The 20,064-nt window shown below is 47.5% G+C and overlaps 1 pseudogene; it reads right to left on the bottom strand.

Annotated features, from left to right (window-relative positions):
• LOC141098874 (pepsin A-like) overlaps positions 1-20,064 on the bottom strand; it is a 374,150-nt pseudogene that overhangs the window by 204,449 nt on the left and 149,637 nt on the right.

Raw genomic sequence — 20,064 nt, 5'->3', positions numbered from 1 at the left:
CAAACACAGAACCTGTTGTTAAGAATTTGAATCCCACCCCTGCATATGACGTCGGTGCGGCGTTGGTAATAACTCCAGTCCCTCGGCTAGAGCAGCTGACCTGGGTCACTCTGTTAGTAACCGTGTTTCCCTGTATGCATGCCCCATGTTGTGTGTATGACCCGGCTTGTTCTCTGACCTGAGTTTCTGTCCTCCGTTTTGCTACTGTTTAGCTTGCTCCGGTTTCTGATCCCGTGGATTGTGTCTGATTACTCTTCCGTTTTCCCCCCCAGTACCACGCGCTGATCTGGTTTTGACCTATTGGCATGTTTCATTCTGACTACCTGCTTGCTGTGACCTCTGGTACTTCATATGACTGCTTGTTGCTGCCATCTGGTGGTAGCCTTGGCTGCTGCAGAGCAGGCCTGCGCTGGGAGTGTGCAATCCCTCTTCCCCTCTGTTGCCAACAGGTGGAGCACACACAAACCTGCATTGCAGCTGCATGACAAGTCCCAGCTGTTAATCCTATAGGTCACCTGGTGCTGGGCAGAACACAACCAAACACTGCCAATACAGCTGTGCCTGCCATCACCACTGCTGTGCCCGCTGACACCGCTGCCGCTCCTGCCCATCAGTCACTTACCTGGTCCGCTGCAGGTAATGGTCCCTCTGGCTTCTTCCCCGGGTCCCGGCGTGCTGTTCCTGCATGGTCCCATTGCATCTCCCCTCTGCTAGCGGCCTCTCGCGTCTGTGCATGCGCCGGGTCACTTAAAGGGTACCCGCACCTATTAAAGCATTTTTATATTTTCGGATGCCTCTGCCCCGTGAGACCCAGTAGCCAATCCGGGTTGGTCAGGGGCTATTTCTGGACACCTCCTCTATGGGGAGATGCCTGGTTATTCAGCTCATATCCGCACTGTAACTTGGGCCTGCGACTGCTGCCCTGTGCGCTCGTGTCCCTTCAGTTTCCCTGTGTACTCTGCCTTGCCCTATTTGCTACCGCACCCTCATTCCCTAGTGTTTCTTCATGCCTCCTTTATTCCCTTTCTCCACAGTTACCATGCGCAGCAGCCGTCCTGTAGTCCAGTTCTGACGTCCATCCCAGGAGTCCCTCCTTTACCCGCCTGTGTCCCTAGATCCATGTCTCCAGCTCCTTCCCTCAAAGCCTCTGCCCCTCCGTGGCTCCACTCAGTCTCGGTCTCCATTTTCTGCTTGAGCCGCCCCTCTTGGTATCGTCTGCCGTGGTACAGTGACCTCTGGGCTTGCTCCTGACGATCCCTGTATAGGGGTCAGCCTTCACTAGGTCAGCTCTCCCAGGGGTAGGTCTGTTCCACGGTCCAGAGGGTCCATTCTTGCGTTCGCTTCAACACAGCATCACAGAATGACCAGGCCATGGACCCCGCCGGTTCCACATTCTCTGCCCAGAAAGAGCTGGCTCACTTGCACGAGAATCAAAAGCGCATCATGACCTTCATGCAGACCATGGACTCCCATCTAACCTCATTACAGGTCTCCGACGCCGTTAATGCCACTCAGCTTGCTGGTCTCCAGCAGGAGCTCACTCAGCAGCATGACACACAGGCTCGCAATGCTGAGTTATATGACTTCTGTTGACGACCACCTGTATAACCTGCAGACCACTGCGACAGCTCCCGCTAAAGCAGCTTCCCGTGACCTTAGCTCTGCTTCCCAGTCCCATCCACTGCCTTGTCTTGGTAAGCCACCTACAGTTGTGGCCAAAAGTCTTGACACCCCTGCAATTCTGTCAGATAATACTCAGTTTCTTCCTGGAAATGATTGTTATTATTATCTTCATTTAATTTATCTTAAATGAAAAAACACAAAAAGAATTGCCCTAAAGCCAAATTGGATATAATTCCACACCAAACATAAAAAAGAGGGTGGACAAAAGTATTGGCACTGTTCGAAAAATCATGTGATGCTTCTCTAATTTGTGTAATTAACAGCACCTGTAACTTACCTGTGGCACCTAACAGGTGTTGGCAATAACTAAATCACACTTGCAGCCAGTTGACATGGATTAAAGTTGACTCAACCTCTGTCCTGTGTCCTTGTGTGTACCACATTGAGCATGGAGAAAAGAAAGAAGACCAAAGAACTGTCTGAGGACTTGAGAAACCAAATTGTGAGGAAGCATGAGCAATCTCAAGGCTACAAGTCCATCTCCAAAGACCTGAATGTTCCTGTGTCTACCGTGCGCAGTGTCATCAAGAAGTTTAAAGCCCATGGTACTGTGGCTAATCTCCCTAGATGTGGACGGAAAAGAAAAATTGACAAGAGATTTCAATGCAAGATTGTGCGGATGTTGGATAAAGAACCTCCACTAACATCCAAACAAGTTCAAGCTGCCCTGCAGTCCGAGGGTACAACAGTGTCAACCCATACTATCCGTCGGCGTCTAAATGAAAAGGGACTGTATGGTAGGAGACCCAGGAAGACCCCACTTCTTACCTCGAGACATAAAAAAGCCAGGCTGGAGTTTGCCAAAACTTACCTGAAAAAGCCTAAAACGTTTTGGAAGAATGTTCTCTGGTCAGATGAGACAAATGTAGAGCTTTTTGGGCAAAGGCATCAACATAGAGTTTACAGGAGAAAAAAAGAGGCATTCAAAGAAAAGAACACGGTCCCTACAGTCAAACATGGAGGAGGTTCCCTGATGTTTTGGGATTGCTTTGCTGCCTCTGGCACTGGACTGCTTGACCGTGTGTATGGCATTATGAAGTCTGAAGACTACCAGCAAATTTTGCAGCATAATGTAGGGCCCAGTGTGAGAAAACTGGGTCTCCCTCAGAGGTCATGGGTCTTCCAGCAGGACAATGACCCAAAACACACTTCAAAAAGCACTAGAAAATGGTTTGAGAGAAAGCACTGGAGACTTCTAAGGTGGCCAGCAATGAGTCCAGACCTGAATCCAATAGAACACCTGTGGAGAGATCTAAAAATGGCAGTTTGGAGAAGACACCCTTCAAATATCAGGGGCCTGGAGCAGTTTTCCAAAGAAGAATGGTCTAAAATTCCAGCAGAGCATTGTAAGAAACTCATTGATGGTTACCGGAAGCGGTTGGTCGCAGTTATTTTGGCTAAAGGTTGTGCAACCAAGTATTAGGCTGAGGGTGCCAATACTTTTGTCTGGCCCTTTTTTGGAGCTTTGTGTGAAATGATCAATGTTTTGCTTTTTGCTTCATTCTCTTTTGTGTTTTTTCATTGAAGACAAATTAAATGAAGATAATAATACCAAAGAATTTGTGTTTGCAATCATTTTCAGGAAGAAACTGAGTATTATCTGACAGAATTGCAGGGGTGTCAATACATTTGGCCACAACTGTAGGTACAGTGAGGATCCCAAACTCTGAAGGGGTTTTTGAATCATTGCCATCTCCACTTTGAGCTCCTCCCCCAGCAATACCCCACTGACCGGGCCAAAGTAGTTTTTGTAGTATCCCACCTAGAGGGGGAGGCTTTGGCTTGGGTCAATCCCCTGTGGGAACGTGATGATCCCATAGTCTCCCAGTTGGCAGTGTTCCTAGACACCTTCCGTAGGGTCTTTGACGAACCAGCACGGTTGTCATCCACGACTGAGTCCCTGTTCAATCTCAGTCAGGGTTCCCTGTCGGTGGGTCAGTATGCCATTCGCTTTCGCACCTTAGCATCAGAGTTAGGGTGGAAAAATGAGGCCCTAGTTGGCGCTTTTTGGCGTGGATTGTCAGGTCGGATAAAGGATGAGCTCCCAGGGCGAGATACTCCTACCTTCCTGGAGGATTTAATCTCTTTGGCTACTCGCATTGACTTGTATTTCCAGGAACGGGCCCGCGAGGCGGCCAGAGAGAGAAGAATGACTCGTTCCACCCTTCCAGTGTGCAGATCCTCTAGTCCGCGCCACACGGTGTCTTCCTCAGCATCCGCACCTGAACCGATGCAGGTGGATCGGGTCAAGATGGCGGAATAGCGCCGGAGGGAGAGACTGCTCAAGGTCTCTGTTTCTACTGCGGAAGTGCCACCCATTTACTGCGGGCCAGCCCAGAGAGACCAGGAAACTCCTCCACCTAGGACAGGTAGGAGTGGCCTCCCTAGGTGTTTCTGTTTCCTCTCCTCACGACACTGTGTCTTGCTGATCTTAGAGCAGAGACGCCATTCGTAGGTGGCCTACGTGGATTCGGGCGTGGTGGACAATTTCGTCAGTCTTGAGGCTGTTCGGAGACTTCGGATTCCAGTATGGACTCTGGACAGGCCACGTCTGATTGCTTCGGTAGATGGGAGACCCCTGCAAGAGGCTGTTACCTTTGTGACCGAGGAAGTTGAATTACAGATTGGAGTTCTGCATTGAGAACGGATTGCCTTTTACGTCTTCCCGAACCTCTCGCATGCTCTGTTGCTAGCGCAACCTTGGCTTTGGCTCCTTGAGCCTTCCCTCGACCGGCGTTCTGGAGATGTGCTCCGCTGGGGATCTACTTGCCTGGATCAGTGTCTGCAATCTGTGCATCCAGTTTACACTCCTCAGCTTACTGCCATTCCCTCGAGATTATCACAACCATATTGGGCCTATGCAGACGTCTTTAATAAGAAGGAGGCTGTGAGTCTTCCCCCGCATCACCCCTACAACTGCCTGATTGAGATTGTCCCCGGCTCCACACCACCTAGGGGTAGGATTTACCCGCTGTCTCCTGCAGAGGCTCTGGCCATGTCTTAATATATCCAGGAGAACTTGGCCAGAGGATTCAATCGAAAGTCTTCATCCCCTGCAGGAGCCGCCCCTCTTGGTATCGGCTGCCGTGGTTCAGTGACCTCTGGGCTTGCTCCTGATGATCCCTGTATAGGGGTCAGCCTCCTGTAGGTCAGCTTGCTAAGGGGTAGGTCTGTTCCACTGTCCAGAGGGTTCACTCTTACACTCACTTCTCTGCAGCATCACAGTAAGTATTCAAATGTCATAACACTTTGAAAAAATATACCTGTCTTCAAGGGGGAATGGGGCAATGCCTCCAACTCCTTAAATCAGCAAGGGGGCATTGTCCTAGACTGACGAATGAAGATGCGTAGTCCTTTAAAGAGGAGTGAGGAGACATAACAAGAAGGTATGTTCCTAGAATAAGTGGTGAGTAGACAGAGCAAGAGGTGAAGAGCAAGAACAAGTGGCAAGGTGGGATGGTCCTAGAATGATGCGTGAAAACAAACATATATGCCTGAAGTCAGGGGTGGGGGAACTGGTCCCAGAAAAAAGGGCATGGGATCATGATGTCACAATGAATGCTTGGGAAAACTCAATTTATTATTAACACATCTTACCTGTTGAGATACACACAGAAGATGTCATCAGGTAATAAACCTTCACTCCACATATTGTCAAACACTGGCATAGTTCCAGACACCGAGAGACTGGGGTATCCTAAACCCAAGATACCATCAAACTGGGAATAGTAAAGGAAGATGGACTCCGTCTCGCTGAGGATTAGACCTTGCTTCCTGGTTACAATGCTACCCACCTGGTATACAGAATGACATCTATTATGATACAATCCATAGATGGGTGTATGCTCAATACATTTGTGGTGGAACAGCCCAATACCAGTGTCAGGAAAATATGAATTATCTTCCATTGTCCTGGGTATACAACCAGAACTGGCCTACTGCTCCTCCCACCAGTGGTAGCTGCTGGGCAAGGTCCTGCATGCAGCCCGCTCTCTCTCCATCTCTGTGAATTTCCACTCCACCTTCCTTCTAAGCAAATGGTCAGTTTTATGGCCTGTCAGCTAGCAGAGCTGAATGTGTTTTCCCACCAAAAATCCCATTGTCTTCTAGGCATAACACTCAAAGTCAAAATTCAATAACACACATTAATCCTGCAGAATGTCCCGATAACCGGCACGTGACAGAGCAGCCTCAAGAGCGACTACTTATCCCTGACTGACCTGAGGGTAAGGGGGTGCCAGAGAGATGCAAGTTCATGACTGGAAGCTAAAAGTTTTTCTGACAAATTGGTGGCAGCGATGGGATCATAGATCACTAATGCTCTGGTTTTAGCAATCTTCCTCTAACTAAAAACTTACACGGTTCTTCCAAGGACCATACGCAAAAAGTTTTGAAGATCGAACTCAGTGTTTGTTAGATCTGAGACAATACTGTATGTGTAGCAGTTATACCCTACCCCTCTTCGTTTTTCTGTCCTATCTTTTATTTGGCAATTATGGCTACAATGGGAGAGTCCTGCTATGCCCCGCAGATAAAGGAGACTCTTGCTGGAATATAAAACACAGAGAAACACAGTACAACAAACGTGAAAAAATACTCTGCTGTAAAAAAAATCTAACAATAAACAGCAAGTGCTAGTAAAAAGATGATAAGAAAACAGGGTATTTAGTTGATACGTTTTTTGCAAAAAATATATACTAAACTGCTCTACCTGACGCCATTGTATACCCTTAAGAGCAGTCCTAACCAGTGTATTTAAAACCTGACCATGTGAACAGTACCTATATGAGCAGGATTCAGAAAGGTAATGTCTGAAGTGGACACGCTGTGTGATGGCCCATGTGTTTGTATTTTCTTGCTGGAATATGTACGACCAAAGGCATTGACCCCTGTCAGGAAAATATGAGTTATTGCCTAAATAACCGAAGCACCCATCCAGGGCTGCCTGCTGCATCTCCTTGGTTTGTGAATGACATGCTGCCCCACCCCCATTAGGTTTGTGCAGTGTATGGCTGTGTTCACACGTTTACCAAAAAAATCTGCTCAAAAACCACTTAAAAGAAGCTTCCCATTCATTTTAATGCATTTTGCACTTTTTGTGCATATTGATGCATTTTTTACTACAAAAAAAGCTTTGCGGTAAACGCAACATGCTCATTAATTTTGCAGAAAATTCCTAATTTGTGGCTGTTTTTCATGTGTCTGGGGATGCGCGGAAAAAAAAACGCATAAAAAACTTGCCTTTTTTGCGCAAAAAACGCTCGGAAAACACGCACGTTTTCTGGGAAGGAGTCCTGTTTTTATGGAGAAATTTTCTGCATACGTGTGCACATAGCCTAAACAAGAAGCCCCATGTGAAGGCACATAGCTGCACCCCTCCCTCTCCCTGCTCTGTGAGACACTCTCCCTCCCTCCTTCCCTTCAACACATGGCCAGTTTATGATCCTCACTAGTTAAAGGCAGTTCTTCCCTCCGAGGATTTAGAAGCTCCTTTGTTTATTCAAACTCAATTTTAATGACACACAATAATCATAGGGACAGGACAAATATATTCCCAGAATCGGTAGAATTTAGGCTACACACAGCAACGTTTTGCAGCTGGTGCGCCCACCAGAAACCGAGGAAAGGGTTTCTGCCCTACCGTACCATACAGAGACATCAGGTTTGGTCTTAAATTAAAGATATTTTAGTAAGAGAACATATAATACCCTGTCGTTGCTCTGGGAGCTCCCCAGCCCAAGATATGGCGTACCCAGCCCACAAAGTGAGGTCACAAGGGGGAGTCCCTTGGTTTTGGGCAAAGGTATAAAGCTTAGATGCTCAAACCGAAAGGTGTTCAGACCTGGGGAAGACAGCTATCTACCCTCCATGCTGTAGACTGAATCCTTGCCCTTGGGAACTCCCCTCCCCTCATCAACATGTCATATCAGTGACTGAGATGTAGAAAGTTCTTATCTTAATCCCTTTTATTTGTATCTGTTTGTACATACTGTATTTTGTCTCTTTTGTGTAATATCTTTTGTTTTTCTGTAAACACTGCCTATCCTTTTCTGGAGTAAACGTTTAAATTTACTAGTTCGTTCTTTTGGCTCTATGATCGAACCGACACGTCCTCCACGCTAAATTACGCTACCTATTGGATCTGTTCCTGCTCCGATATCGCCTCTGGTATCAAACGAGGAACTGATGGCAGCGAAGCATCCTGATGGTATTGGAGAACCCTAGCAGTGATGGACTGGAGGTTTATATGTGTAGTCCATGCCTGGGACTCGTGATGCACACACACCGCCCTCACTACAGAGTGCTCGATAGCCAGTACGCAACCAGGCAGCCTTTCCGGAGACTACTTGCCCTGGGTGCAGTTCTCTGACTGACCTGAGGATAAAGGGGGTGCCAGAGAGCTGCAAGTTCCGAACCGGAACTGAAAGTGGAAACAAAAATTGTTGGGATTTATATATCATCCAACCATGTATATAATATATAGATTCCTGACAACTGGGGGGGCAAACCCCCCCCCTCGAATTCCTGACATATTGGTGTCAGCAATGGGATAGACCAATAAATCCCTGACAACCCCTTTGGCAAAAACAGAAGAAATGATCGCTGAACTGGTGCGACTGGAAGCAGAGCAAGCCCGTCTCCAGAGCTCAGCAGAAACAGGGGTCAGCCAAAGTATGGACAGTTCTCCAGGGGTCCCACCTGTAGATGCCAGCCACATCCGTGACCAGGGCAGCGTGGACTCCTATCTGCAGAGGATTATCAAGGATGGTTGAGGCTAATTCATCAACACCAGGAGAGAGCCGAGTGGCAGACCCAGGCCGAGTGTGAGCGGGAAGAGCGACAGTACCAGATTGAGTTAGCTCGAATCCACGAGAAGAGATCTTCCCAGTACAGCAGAGAGTCCAGCAGCGCTCAATTCTTTAAACTTCGTCCCGAGCATTTTCCTGTGATGGACAAGGACGCAGACTTGGACATATTTCTGGGGGGCCTTGAAAAAACCTGCAGACAGTACCAGCTGCCTGAGAACCAATGGGCCCGATATTTAACTCCAGGGCTCAATGAAAAATCTCTGGAGGCATTTGTGTGGCGCCCCTGAGGGTTCAGTCACCACAGAGGTACTGCACCTCCTCCTGAGGTGTGGTACCCCACCATTCAGGTAAGGTGGAGACTCCTGACCATGCTCCAACACTTGCATCCCACACAACATAGTAGTGTAGCAAAGCACCCTTTGGTGGCTCCCTGCTTGGAACACGAAGCGTGCTGGGAGGTGGGTGGAGTTAAGTCTGCACCAAAAGAGCGGGAAGAGTTTAGGATTTAGTCAGTCAGTCAGTCTGACAGAGTCAGTGGAAGAGTGAAGATCCCCTGAGTGGGATGGATGAAGGAAGTGCTGCAGCCGACCTCAGTGACCTGGGTACGCTGGCACAGGAAAGAGACATTGATGGAAAGCATGACTGTTGTGAATTCATTCTCTGGTTCACCAGTTGTGAGTTCTCCTTCCAGACTCCCTCTGGTGGTAACAAGAGGTAGAGAGGCTGATTTGATCGGTGGAGCTCTGCCACCTGAGAATGAGGATGACGATTAGATCTCAGGAGTCTCAGATTGGATTTAAGACATCAGATTGGATTTAAGATTGGATTTGTTCCAGTCATCTAAAGCTAAGTTTTTCTGCTAATGTTCACACTTGATTTTGTTGGTTTATTCAGTTTTTCTTGGTGTGGTCAGTCAGCCCTTGCTGGGGGCTGTGCTGAATTTCCACTCTTATTTATCAGTATTTTGCCAATTGGCTTTTTGTCCCTTACTAGTTCGGTCTCTTTTTGCTCTGTCTCAGAATATTTCAGAGTGCTGGTATAGTGGGAGAAGTCTAGTGACTTCAGGATTAATTTTGCTATCAGAAGTGTTGGACATGATTTTTGTAGGGTTTTTTGCAGGTTGCAGACAGTGTCTCTCCTTTCCTGTCCTTTCTAGTTAGTTTGGGCCCCATCGTTTGCTCAGCCTATTTTCCTGCCTGTGTTTGTGCCTTCATCTTGTTTCACCGTCAATACATGTGTGGGAGCTATCTATTCCTTTGGGGTCTGCTCTGGGGCAGTTAGTTTTCCCTTTTCTTGCTTTAGGTTTATTTAGCCCTCCAGCCGTGACGAGGCGTCTAGGAACATCGTAGGCACGCTCCATGGCTACTGCTAGTTGTGTGGTAAGATCAGGGATCTGCAATCTGCATAGTTACCAACCTCTCTGGTTTTCTGTGACTTAGCTTGTTCTGCCTTTTTCTCCTCGGTGACCCATTCATAACACCTGACTCTCTCCATAAGAAGGAAGGATTAGTACGGAACATATGGAGAGGAGGACTAAGGATTAGGGTTAGAGCAGAACCCTTCCCAAGTTCACAGCGCATGGCCGGGGTCCGGTCCCCGAGGTTGTATGGATACTAATGGTCCTGCGACAGACACCGGGGGAATAGAAGTTGTCACCACTTTATTCCCACACAAGACTTGGGGGCACAACAGCAACGATAGTGAGCCGGGACTTGGTAGCAAGGAGTCCCCAAAGCAGGCTACAGCTGTCTGCCGTACAAGTAGAGTTCATAGGAACATCTGACAGGAGGAACTCCCGTGTAACAGTACTGAGAGTATTTCACTATAGGCGCAAAAGGGAGACGTTCAGAAAAGGCACATATGTTGGCGGAGTGTTGGAACGGAGTGCTTCATCTTGCCTGGAGGTTTACTGAGCTCCTGACCTGGAGGACACGGCACGGATGCGGGCACCTGTATGCACAACAGACTGTGAGTAAAGCTTTGGAACTACATGCCCTGGTGTCCTCCACTTATTCCTGCGCCAACACACTCAGCACTGCTGCATCTTGGTGCCGGACACTACACTCTCTCCCTTAACACCTATCTTCTTCATCTACTCTGCCCTGGGACTACAGCCCTACCTGTGGAGGTCTACAGCATCATTGCTGCACCACACCATCTGTCCCAGAGGGTCTGTCTGCAGCGTCGGCTTATCATCTTCATTGCTGAACACCACAGGTGGCGTCACGAATCATTCACTCATAAACTTTATTCCAACATCACCCTTCACCCCCCTTTTACAATGAACGCCCAGGGCCACGGACCGGGTCACAGCTGCCGTGACACTTCCCATTGAAATCATCGGGCCCAGCTCCGATCCGAGTACCCCGCCTACCTTGGCGAACCGTGGGGGCGATCCATTTGCTTCTCTCCCTCTAGTCCAAGATGGAGACTATGAGGCCATCAAGCAGGCCCTGATAAAAAAAGTACCAGCTGACTCCTGAAGTCTACTGTAAAAAGTTCCGGAACCTCCAACGTGGACCACAAGACAGTTACAGTGATATGGTGCATGGACTCAGAACCCACTTTGATCAGTGGACCCAAGCATTGTCAGTAACCACCTTTGAACAGCTAAAGGACCTGATGGTGAAAGACCAGTTCCTACATTTTTGTCCATCTGAGGTGCGACAGTTCATGATGGACCGGAAGCCAATAGAGGCAGATAAAGCAGCGCAGATTGCCAACACCTACGAGGCCAATCGTAAACCGGAGGTGCTGAAGCCGGTCACCTCCAGCTGGAAAGGGGGTAAGCCATAGACCACCATTCCTGCCCCTGCCAGTCATCCCTCTGAAGGCCTTGTCCCCTTTGCTAATGCAAGGCCTACATCGGATCCCCGCAAGTGTTATTTCTGCAGCGCCACTTTTCCGGAGAAGTAGAAGAACCCCACTTCCAAGGCCCCAGGGCCTAATGCAGCAGTTCTTTTTGTGGGTGGGGCGGTTGGGAGGGCCTGTGAAAATTTGCAGACCATCACCGTGGGGGACACTGTCATTGTACGCCTCAAGGACACCGGGGCCAAACGAACCTTCATCCAACCCAAACTGGTGACCCTTGAAGAGATTATCCCAGGGAAAACAATGACTGTCTCCGGGACTGGGGCATCCACTGTCCCTTGCCAATGGCCCAGGTCTTTATAGATTGGGAAGTCGGGAGTGGGGTGAAGGAAGTGAGGGTGTCCAAAAACCTACTCACAAACATTTTAGTGGGAACTGTTATGATTGAGTCACCGTAGGAGGCAAAAACAGAAATGCTAGCTAAGTCCAGAAAACCAGAGAAGTTGGCAACTATCAGATTGCAGACCCCTGAACCTATCAACACAACTAGCAGTAGCCGTGGGGGGTTCCTACGATGACCTAGACCCCTCGATCACAGCCGGAGAGATACATAGGCCTAAAGAAGGAAAGGGGAAATCTAACTGCCCCAGAGCAGACCCCACATATAATGACGGTGAAGCAAGATGAAAACACTTACACAGACAGAAAGACAGACTGAGCAAAGACGGGGCCCAAAAACTACCAAGATAGGAACGGATAGGAAGGCTGCTGTCTGCAATCTGCCAAAACCCTATCAGAGACAAAAGCCAACAAGCTGATATAAAAATGGCCCTGAAGCAACTAAGCTTCAAAAACTAAATCAGCACTCAGGTACTTTCTGAAGACAGAGCTAACGGAACACTGCACACTCCAGCAGGGAGTGGCAGAATCCAAAAAGCAAGAAAAACAAAAACAAATCTTAAATGCAAAAAGGCAAAACAGAAAACGTAGCTTTAGGAGAGCAGGAATCAGACTGGTGTCCAAGAGTCCACAGAGAAATCACCCGCAGGGCAGAAAGGGCGTAGGCTGCCTTAAATCCAGTCAGTGACTCCACTCAGCCAATCGTCTTCATTATTCCCAGGTGCCTGATAATCAGGCTCACTACCTTCCTTCACTAGAATAGGGAGTTCACCAGGCCTCTGTGACGGAGGGGAAAATGAACTCACAACAGGGAACTGATTTGGGGAGGATATTAGCACATTAAGTCCCCAACACCCCTCCCCAATCTGATACTGATGGTAATGTTAATGCTAATGATGTGAATGTCAATGCTTTACCTGATAATGATGATGTATCTAAAGGTACAGGAGTACTCAGCCAATTCACGCTGCAGGGTGTTATTGTTGAGTAACCTGCTATGAACTCATTTTCTTCTCCACCAGTTGAGAGTTCCCCTTCTGTTCTCCCTCTGGTGGTGACAGGAGGTAGTGAGGTTGGTTTAAGTGGTAGTGATCTGCCACCTGATGAGGAAGATAACGATTGGATCTCTGGAGTATCAGACTGGATATAAGACAGCTGACGCCCTATCCTAGTGCTGGTGATTCAGTCTGCTTCTCAGGTCCTGGACTTCAGCTCTCTTCCAGTCTTCTCAAGTTAAGTTTGTTTTTTGCTTATGTTCACACTAGCGCTTGTTGGTCAATTCAGTTTCTTGTGTAATCAGCCTGCCCCTGCTGGGGCTATGCTGAATTTCCACTCCTATTTATCAGTATTTGCCAATCTGCTTTTTGTCCCTTATTAGATTGGCCTCTTTTTGCTCTGTCTCAGAATATTTCAGAGTGCTGATATAGGTTTTGAAGTCTAGTGACTTCAGGGTTAATTTTGCTATCAGAAGTGTTGGACAATATTTTTGTAGTTTTTTTTGGCAGATTGCAGACAGTGTCTTTCCTTTCCTGTCCTTTTTAGTTAGCCGGGCCCCATCGTTTGCTCAGCCTATTTTCCTGCCTTTGTTTGTATTTTCATCTTGTTTCACCGTCAATACATGTGGGGGGCTGTCTTTCCTTTGGGGTCTGCTCTGGGGCAGTTAGTTTTCCTCTTTTCCTACTTTAGGCTTATGCAGCTCTCCGGTTGTGACGAGGCGTCTAGGACAATCGTAGGAACACTCCACGACTGCTGCTAGTTGTGCGGTTAAGATCAGGGATCTGCAATCTGCATAATTACCAACTTCTCTGGTTTTCTGAGACTTAGCTCGTTGTCTTTTTTTTTTCCCTCCTCGGTGACCCATTCATAACAGAATCACCAGCCATACCGCAGATTCTAGGGTACTCAAAAGCAGGAAAGAATTGTTAAAGAAAAAAAAAAGAATTTTTTTTTTATGTATTTTTTCCTCTTTTTCTCTGGGGCCATAGGAGGATTTTTTTCCTAATGGAGATTAAGCAACTGTCTGATCGTGTGGAGCAGCTTGCTGCTGAAGTACAGGGAATTTCCACCTACCTTATTCAGTCACATGCGGCGGAACCCAAGATTCCTACTCCTGATGTGTTTTCTGGGGATGGGTCTAAATTTCTGAATTTTAAGAATAATTGTAAATTATTTCTTGCTTTGAAGACTAACTCATCGGGGAGCTCTGTGCAGCAGGTTAAAATTGTCATCTCCTTGCTGCACGGCGATCCCCAGGATTGGGCGTTTTCTTTGACACCTGAAAATCCTATTCTGACTAATGTGGATGCATTTTTTCAGGCCTTGGGGTTGTTGTATGATGAACCTAATGCCGTTGATCAAGCTGAGAGAACCCTGTTGGCATTAAACCAGGGTCAGGATCCTGCTGAGTTGCACTGTCAAAAATTCCGAAAGTGGGCGGTCCTTACTACATGGAATGATGGTGCCTTGGCAGCTCTCTTTCGGAAAGGTTTGTCAGAGACCGTAAAAGATGTTATGGTGGGATTTCCTGTTCCCTCTGGTCTGGAGGGCTGTAACGGGGTCTACCAAGCTGGAGTACCTCTTTCAGTACCACCCCGTGTTTTCGGAGGTCCGCTCTGTGTTGGCTGGAGTCTGAATGAATGACGCTGGCTGGAATTCCTTGGTTACATGGGCCCATATAAATGATCACTGCTTCTCCACGTATTTCCAGTCTGACAACATTTTACTCACAGGACACAGAATATATCACACAGATACAGAGGGCAGGCCAATAGAAAAGCGGCAGGCCAGAAATGCATTACAAAAGCCGCAGGTGGCCGGAGCCTGCCGATGTTTCCTGTGGGAATTACAAAGGTGGGGAGGGCGGACAAAAGGAGAATATCGTGTCCCCTCTGCCCAGGGGCGCAGCCTGTGGGCTGATGCATTAGGGACATGCTTCTCACATAGAACCTATTTTACATACATATAACTGCACAACATATTCTGGGTGCTGAGTGGTTCTGTAGAACATAACAATGGCTCTATGTCATTAGCCATTCAAATTGATCGGCGTTTACATGAACGTAAAACTACACGGGAGCCGCTGCCACCTTTTGAACAAATGTCTGAACCTATGCAATGTGATGGGGTTTGTCAAAGGGCGCAACGTCGGGAGTTTAGAAGGCGTAATAAGCTGTCTTTTTTCTGTGGAGACGCCTCTCATACTATTGCTGTCTGCCCTAAACGAGAGAAACGCTTTGCACAGACATTTGTGTGGCAGTATACAACCTAAGTTCCTTTTGGCAATTACTCTGATCTGCTCCTTGTCCACATTTTCCACTAAGGCTTTTGTGGATTCAGGAGCAGCTCTGAATCTGATGGATTTGGACTTTGCTAAACGTTGTGGTTTGTCCATGACGCCTCTGCGGACGCCTATTCCTTTGAGGGGTATTGATGCTACTCCTTTGGCGGAGAATAAACCTCAGTTTTGGACCCAGGTGATAATGCGAGTTGCCCCAGACCACCAAGAAAATTGTAAATTTTTGGTGCTGCATAATTTGCATGATACTATTGTTCTGGGGTTCCCCTGGTTGCAAACTCATAACCCAGTTTTGGATTGGAAATCTGTGTCTGTGGTGAGTTGGGGTTGTCAGTGTGTTCTTAGGGACGCTCCTGTTTTCTCCACCTCTCCTCAGTCTCATGATATTCCTGATTATCTAGATGATTTTTCTGTTGTATTTAGTGAGAGTAAGTCTGCGTCTTTGCCTCCTCATAGGAGTTATGACTGTGCAATTGAGTTGATGCCTGGGTGTAAATTTCCCAAAGGTCAGCTTTTCAACTTATCTGTACCCGAACATGATGCTATGCGATCCTATATTAAGGAGTCGTTGAGAAGGGTCATATTAGACCATCCTCGTCACCGTTAGGCACTGGTTTTTTTTTGTGGCCAAGAAAGATGGTTCATTAAGACCGTGTATTGATTATCGTTCCCTTAACAAGATGACGTTACCTCTGATGTCTGATTTATTCTCCAGAGTTAAGAGTGCCTGCTGGTTTACTAAGCTTGACCTCAAGGGGGCGTATAATCTTATTCGCATCAAGCACGGGGATGAATGGAAGACGGTCTTTAATATTCCGGATGGACATTTTGAGTACCTGGTGATGCCTTTTGGGCTCTCTAATGCCCCTTCTGTCTTCCAGTCCTTTATGAATGATATTTTCCGAGACTTTGTGGATAAGTTTTTGATCATCTATCTGGATATTTTGATCTTTTCTAGTGATTGGGATTCCCATGTGGAACATGTCCGGACTGTGTTCCGGATTTTGAGGGAGAATTCCCTGTTTGTTAAGGGATCGAAGTGCCTCTTTGGTGTAGAGAGGATTTCATTTTTGGGATTTATCTTGTCTCCATCAACTATTGAAATGGACCCGGCCAAGGTACAGGCCATTTATGATTGGGTTCAGCCTACTTCTTTGAAGGCTCTCCAGAAGTTTTTGGGTTTTTCTAATTTCTATCGTAAATTTATAGGTAATTTTTCTAGTATTGTCAAACCACTGGCTGATCTGACCAAGAAGGGAGCTGATGTGCTGAATTGGTCTCCTGAGGCTGTCTCAGCATTTCAGGAGCTTAAGCGGAGATTTACTTCAGCTCCAGTTTTACGGCACCCTGATGTCTCACTTCCATTTCAAGTGGAGGTGGACGCGTCTGAGATTGGTGCAGGAGCTGTTTTGTCCACAAAAAGACCCTGTGACTTTTAAGATGAATCCCTGTGCCTTCTTTTCTCGAAAGTTTTCCCCATCTGAACGCAACTATGATGTGGGGAATCGGGAATTGTTGGCCATGAAATGGGCATTTGAGAAGTGGAGACATTGGCTTGAGGAAGCTAGACATCAATTTGTGGTCATCCCCGATCACAAGAATCTGATTTATCTGGAGTCGGCCAAACGCTTGAATCCTAGACAGGCTAGATGGGCCTTGTTTTTCACGCGGTTTAATTTTGTGGTCTCTTTTCTTCCGGGCACTAAGAATGTTAAGGCAGACGCCCTTTCTAGGAGTTTCTTTGCTGATTCTCTTAATGTGACCGAGCCTACTACTATCCTAGGTGAGGGGGTATTTCCTTCTGCCATTTCGCCCGATTTGAGACACGCCCTGGAGGAATTTCAGGAGGATAAACCTGAGTGTTGCCCTATGGGATGATTGTATGTTCCTGACCAGTGGAGAAAGAGAGTAATGTCTGAAGTCCATTGCTCCGCATTGGCTGGTCATCCGGGTATTTTAGGTACCAGAGATTTGGTGAGTCGGTCGTTTTGGTGGCCTGCCTTATCTCGTGATGTCAGGAATTTTGTACAGTCCTGTGAGACTTGTTCTCGGTCTAAACCCTGTTCTCGTTCTAGTGGGCTGCTGATGCCCCTGCCGGTGCCCAAGAGGCCATGGACCCATATCTCAATGGATTTTATTTCTGATCTTCCTGTCTCTCAGAGAATGACTGTTATCTGGGTGATTTGTGATAGATTTTCGAAGATGGTCCATCGTGTAACACTCACAAAGTTGCCATCTTCCGCTGAGTTGGTGCCCTTGTTTTTACAACAGGTGGTTCGGTTACACGGGATTCCTGAGAACATTGTGTCTGATAGAGGGGTCCAGTTTGTTTCCAGATTCTGGAAAGCCTTTTGATCCAATCTGGGAATTCAGTTATCCTTTTCCTCCGCGTTTCATCCCCAGACCAATAGACAGACTGAGAGAACAAACCAGACCTTGGAGTCTTATTTGAGATGTTTTATATCTGCTGATCAGGATGATTGGGTCTCATTTTTGCCCTTGGCCGAATTCGCACTGCACAATAGAGCTAGTTCTGCCACTTTGATGTCACCCTTTTTCTGTAATTTTGGGTTTCATCCTCGATTCTCTTCAGGGCAAGTGGAATCTTCGTCCTGCCCAGGTGTGGACACTGTGGTTAAGAGAATGCAGCAGATATGGGACCAAGTGGTGGATAAGTTGTCACTTTCTCAGGAAAAGGCCCAGTGATTTTCCAACCGGCATAGGACCATTGGTCCCCGTTTAAAGTGGGTGATACGGTTTGGTTGTCGTCTAAGAATATTCCTATGAAGGTTGCATCTCCTAAATTTAAGCCAAGATTTATTGGTCCTTATAACATTTTGGAAATTCTTAATCCTGTTTCGTTTCGATTGGCTCTTCCAGTTACGTTCAAGATTCTTAACGTATTTCATAAATCTCTGTTGAAGAGGTTTCTTGAGCCACTGGTTCCTATGGCAGCACCTCCTGACCCTGTGTTGGTCGAAGGCAATGTGGAATATGAGGTAGAGAAAATATTGGATTCTCGTTTGGTTAGACGGAGACTCCAGTATTTGGTCAAATGGAAGGGTTATGGTCAGGAGGATAATTCTCTGCCTCCGATATTCATGCCAATAGATTGGTTCGTGCTTTTCACCGGGCCTGATCGGCCTGGTGGCGTGGATGAGGGTTTGGTGACCCCTCCTCAAGGGGGGGTACTGTTGTGAGTTCATTCTCTGGTTCGGGAGGTGGTGCGGCTGGTTTGATCGGTGGAGATCTGCCACCTGAGAGTGAGGATGACGATTGGATCTCAGGATTCTCAGATTGGATTTAAGTCAGCCGACGCCCTATTCAGTTGCTGGTGATTCCTTCTGGCTTGTCAGCTCTTGGTTTTCAGCTCTGTTCCAGTCATCTACAGCTAAGTTTTTCTGCTAATGTTCACACTTGATTTTGTTGGTCTATTCAGTTTTTTTGTGTGGTCTGCCAGCCCCGGCTGGGGGCTGAGCTGAATTTCCACTCTTATTTATCAGTATTTTGCCAATTGGCTTTTTGTCCCTTACTAGTTCTGTCTCTTTTTGCTCTGTCCCAGAATATTTCAGAGTGCTGATATAGTGGGAGAAGTCTAGTGACTTCAGGGTTAATTTTGCTATCAGAAGTGTTGGACATTAATTTTGTAGGGTTTTTTGCAGGTTGCGGACAGTGTCTTCCCTTTCCTTTCCTGTCTAGTTAGTTTGGGCCCCATCATTTGCTCAGCCTATTTTCCTGCCTGTGTTTGTGCCTTAATCTTGTTTCACCGTCAATACATGTGTGGGGACTATCTATTCCTTTGGGGTCTGCTCTGGGGCAGTTAGTTTTCCCTTTTCTTGCTTTAGGCTTATGTAGTCCTCCGGCCGTGGCGAGGCGTCTAGGTTCATCGTAGGCACGCTCCACGGCTACTGCTAATTGTGTGGTAAGATCAGGGATCTGCAATCTGCATAGTTACCAACCACTCTGGTTTTCTGTGGCTTAACTTGTTTTGCTTTTTTCTCCTCGGTGACCTATTCATAACACTCTGCCTTCTGAACCCTCCTCAATCAGAGGGATGACTGAAACAGAGACGGACCCCGAGCAGGTCCCAGAGAGTTCCCATGAGGAAGGGACCCTGATGTCACTTCTGGCTGCCTCCAGCCAGAAATTCCAGGCTGCTCTGCGCTCGGATGCAAGCCTGGAAATTTTGAGACACCTCGTCGAAACGCCCACCTCCGTGAAAGAGTGGAGGAAGTCGGGGCCTGTTGCCAAGTCTCCCCTGATCCCTTTGCCAGTGATAGAGGAGCCTTTCCAGAGGATTGCTCTGGACATTTTGGGACCAGTGGCAGTACCAAGCAGTTCTGGAAAGCAGTACATCCTTACTGTGGTAGACTATGCTACCCATTACCAGGAGACAGTGGCTCTGTCCTCAACAAGGGCGGTTAAGATGGTGGATGCCCTGTTGGTCATCTTTTCATGGGTAGGATTACCCAGGGAGATGCTTACCGACCAGGGGACTCAATTCATGTCTCACCTAATGGAGGCTGTCTGTAAGAAAATGCAGGTGAAGCGTCTGGTATCAATGGTTTTTGTGAGTGCTTCAACGGTACCCTCAAACAGATGCTAAGAATGCTGGTTGAGATGCAGGGACGCGACTGGGAGCGGTACCTCCCACACCTGCTATTTGCTTACTGAGAGGTTCCGCAGGCCTCTACAAGGTTTTCTCCCTTTGAGCTCCTTTGAGCTCCTGTACGGCAGGCGAGTCCGGGGACCCCTTGGGTTGGTAAGGGAATCCTGGGAAGAAGAGCCAAACCCTTCAGAAGGGTCCATTGTGGAGTATGTCATGCGCTTCTGTGACAACATGCAGACTTTGGTGCATTTGGTGCATGACAACATGGCGCAGGCTCAGGCTGACCAGAAGCACTGGTATGACCAGAACGCCCGGAAGCGGACCTACCAGGTGGATCAGAAAGTGTGGGTGCTGGTCCCTGTACCAAAGGATAAGCTTCAGGCGGATTGGGAAGGCCCATACGTCGTACACCAAGAGCTCAACCCAGTCACCTACGTGGTCACTCTTAACCTCGCTCA

Source organism: Dendrobates tinctorius, unplaced genomic scaffold (assembly GCF_039654945.1).
Source record: "Dendrobates tinctorius isolate UK_male_01 unplaced genomic scaffold, ASM3965494v1 ptg000096l, whole genome shotgun sequence".
Taxonomy (NCBI): Eukaryota; Metazoa; Chordata; class Amphibia; order Anura; family Dendrobatidae; genus Dendrobates; species Dendrobates tinctorius.
This window is presented reverse-complemented; position numbering and strand designations above follow the sequence as displayed.